This window comes from Benincasa hispida, chromosome 11 (assembly GCF_009727055.1).
Source record: "Benincasa hispida cultivar B227 chromosome 11, ASM972705v1, whole genome shotgun sequence".
Taxonomy (NCBI): domain Eukaryota; kingdom Viridiplantae; phylum Streptophyta; class Magnoliopsida; order Cucurbitales; family Cucurbitaceae; genus Benincasa; species Benincasa hispida.
In genome coordinates, this window is record NC_052359.1 from 50,241,645 (window position 1) to 50,245,942 (window position 4,298).

The window sequence follows — 4,298 nt, forward strand, 5'->3', positions numbered from 1 at the left end:
GGTTGGCAACCTACATTAAAGATAGTGTTATTAAAGGCCTTTAATATCGGTTGTCTTTAATGTCGGTTTTAAACCGACATTAAAGGCCTTCAATAACACCAATATTGCAGCCTTCAATGTCGGTTGCAACCGACATTGAAAGTATCAACATTGAAGGTCTTGCAACCGACATTAAAGGTGTTTTTTTTTTAAATTCTTAACCGATATTGAAGTCCGAATCTGTCCCTTTGTTTTTAAATTCCGTTGCTGAATCCATTTTTCTTTGAGTCTAAAGTTAAAATTTTTAATACATGAAACTAGGTACTAAAGGCTAACAATTCTTTTATGATTGATTCTAAGATCAAATTGTTTATACAAAGAATTCGATGGCATCATTTACACCTTGTAAGTATTTATGATCCCCATTCTTAGTTTTAATTGGGAGCTACCAACCTCTGATAAGGCACATTAACTAGAAAAGTAAATTGAATCAAAGACCTGTACACAGATAAATGAGTAGAGCTTATTCTATACCGTAGCTTTAAATATAAAATCACTTCCGGCCAAATCTAGCTAGATGTTTTTTATGTTTAGTTGCTGCTGCTTTATCCGCAGCTTCTCGTTTCAAGGCCCTTTTAAATTGTCGACCTATTTTATCTTTGGAAGTGGGCTCCCTCGATGAACTAGGTTTGGCCAACTGTGGCCTAAGAACTGGTCGGGCTTCTGTCTACCTGCTTGCACGTAACCATTGAATCCCCACCTTCGATTTCCGATTTGGAGACTTGGTGATACACCCAGGTAAGCATCCTCCAACTCTTCATTGTCATCCTCATAAGGATAGTAATGATCATCCTCAGGATCCATCATAGGTTTCCTCCCGTTCTGCAACGATCTGAGGTTTATACCACGAAGCTCTCAGAAGCAGACATACACTTCCTCAAACATGTAGTCGTGGATGCTAACAATGCGATGGCAATATATGGTTAGAATAGTAATTTGAAAAGATAACAGTATCCAAACCCTAAACTATAAACTATAAAAATATTCATATGATGGTGAAGGAACAGACCTCTCATCAAGAGAACGATGAACAATCAGGAACTCAAATGGATGTTTACATTATGGACAAGTCGGTTTTTGCGTGTATGAGGCCCATCGAAGGATGCAAGTCACACTTCATGAAAGTAAAAGAAAAAATAAATAAAAGGTAATATAAAAGGTCACTTTCATTCCTCAAACAAACAGGCATATAGAATACGCTTAAACACTCAAGTTCAAATGCCTAATAATCATTCCAATATGTGTTCTATTCGAGTCTTATTGTGCTTGTACCCATCAAACATTCAACACGGTGGTTGATATGTGTCCAATTTAACAAACATGTCACTATAATTAATCAGTGAACAACAGAGTTCTGTCCACTTCCCATAAAGAAAGCATTTTAAGTTCAATGATCAATCAACTAAATAAGACAAACCTTAACTATGACTTCTGCCAGTTACTCCAAGATGCTTTGATTATAAATCTAGAATAGCATACCTCTTCCAATTAAATTCGGGCAATCTCAAGTACAATTAGAAACATTGCACTAAAGGCAATGGTGGATACAGTGAATTTCTCCTACGAAGTTTAGCGAACACTCAGGAATATGTTTGCAACAACTTAAAACTCCATCTCCAATACAAGTATAGAGCCACAACGAAATGAAATATATATGAATAAGTCATGTTATAAAAAATATTAATTAGATTTTTTTATATATAGAAACAACTACGTTTATGGAGAATGAACGAAATAAAAAATATTAATAGGTATATGAAAGATGAATCAATTGGGACAAACCAATAGGCGTGCTCATAGCCTCTCACTAAAGTAGTTTCTTGAAGTGTTATCTTATTTAAGCAAATTGCACAAGCCCCATCGTGACTCCCATGCCCCATTACTTTAATCTCTACCTTCTTTCCCATTTCCTACTGAACATACAAATCCAGCAAGTTAGACATCCTCACAATATCCAATATTCGAAAACATACACTTAAACAGAATCATAGATAAGCAATTCTAATTGAAAGAGAAGTTCGTATACAAGAATATCCAATATTTCAATACAGACACTTAACAAAATCATAGATATGCAACTCACTCTTAACTGAAAGAGAGGAAAGTCTTCCTTATAGAATAAAGAAAAGCATGCAAAGGCAACTGACCAAATTCACAAGAGAAAAACAACAACAATCCAATGACTGGTAAACAGATGAACATAAACAATAACTTCTGCTTCTTATGATTACTCATACCATACAACCAAACACAAAAGTCAATTCAATTCGATTCAACCATATTCTCCCGAGATATTATATTTTAGTGACGATGTCCGTAATCATGAAAGAAAACAAGACTAAACCACGATCTCAGACATCATTAATTAACCCCCAAGCCCCAACAAACACAAATCTTGAAAAACAAATGACAACAAGACTAAATCAACAATCTTAGATTTGCCAATAAGAACAATCAACAAATTGGAGACAACCATTTCTTACACAAAGCTTTACGCCCCTGATTCTCTTGGATAAAGAAAGTGCGTGAAAGTAGATCAACTTCAAAAATGAATAGATAGAATAAAACCTGGTTGCAAATTACTTGTTCTTGAACAGCATCTGAAACGTTATGGATAGAGATTCCGGAAGAAGTAATAACCCTCCATCTTTATCGCTCTAAATTACACAGAACCCAAACAGTTGTTCGACACAAATCAAAACTTGAAAAGAAAGGAGATGCTAAAAAGAAAGATCTACATTTCCAACTGAACATACAAATCCAGCAAGTTAGAAATACTCGAAGTATGTATATGCGAATATCCAACATTCGAAGAATAGACACTTGAACAGAATCATAGATATGCAACTCTAACTGAAAGAGAGGAAAATCTTCCTTATAGAATAAAGAAAAGCATGCACAGGCGACTAATCAAATTCGCAAGAGAAACAACAGCAATCCAATTACTGGCAAACCGGATGAACATAAACAATAGTTTTTTATTCTTATGATTCCTCGTAGCCATACAACCAAGCATAAAAGTCAATTCAATTTGATTAAACCATATTCTCCCTAGATTAAATCGCAAAAAACAAGCCTCCTAATGTCCATAATCTTGATAATGAAAGAAAACAAGACTAAACCAAGGATCTCAGACTTCTTTAATTAGCCCCCAAGCAACACAAATCTTGAAAAACAAATGACAACAAGAGTAAACCAACGATTTCAGATTTGAGAACGCAATACTACCAATAAGAACTATCAAGCACCATTTCTTATGCAGAGTTTTACGCCCCTGATTCTCTTGGATAAAGAAAGTGCGTGAAAGTAGATCAACTTTGAAAATTAAAAGATAGAAGAAAACCTGGTTGCAAAGAACTAGTTCTTGAACGACATCTGAAAATTCGGCACTTTGGATAGAGATTCCGGAGGAAGACATAGCGAGTACACGAGGGTTTCTCCTCCGATCTTTCACAGAATCGAATGACAGCACAAATCAAAACTTGAAAAGAAAGGAGATGCTGAAGAATTATTCTGAGCGACAGACATGGGAAGAAGATCGACGGCGAGCAAAGAAAGGTGAAGGAGATCCAGCGAGGGGTGGTGAACGGCGCGACACAGAGATAGGGTTTGGGCGAAGAATGATAATCGAGAAGGACGCGATAAATTAGAGATATATTATTTAATAATCGGTTTTAAACCGACATTAAAGTCCATCTTCAATGTCGGTTTAAAATCGACATTAAAGATCTATTTTTTTTAAAAAAAACCGACATTATACATCCGATTTTACTTTTCCCAACCGACATTAAAGCCCGAATTTCTTCTAGTGTACAATGGTTGCCGAACCAAAATTCTCAACGACAAGTACAAAGATTTTCAATAATAATACATGGAGGTTAAGGCTTAGACAAACTCTAAGCTCAAAATTCTCAATCAGTACAAGAAAAATAACTTTCAGTGACAAATAAAATACGTTGCTAAAAGCAAAAAAAAAACGTCGCTAAAAGTATTAACAATGCGTAGAGGTACATCGCTGTGAATGTCGCGGTAGCCGCGTAGTCAAAAGTTTTAGTGGCATAATCATTGCACCTTGCTAAAACATGACTTTTACTGACGCTAACGCGTTACTAAAAGCGTACTTTTAGCAACACACATTTTGTTGCTATTTGTATTATACAGTGACGTTGAAGATTCGTCTCTCAAAGTTAATTTTAGCAACATATAAGATTGTTGCTAAATATGGATCAATGGTCATTACAAATATCTTTTGCAATATA

The 4,298-nt window shown here is 35.3% G+C and overlaps 1 pseudogene; it reads right to left on the reverse strand.

The window, feature by feature from the left end:
- Positions 1-304: 304 nt before the first annotated feature.
- LOC120090734 lies at positions 305-1,946 on the reverse strand (annotated as a pseudogene).
- Between the last annotated feature and the right edge of the window lie 2,352 nt (positions 1,947-4,298).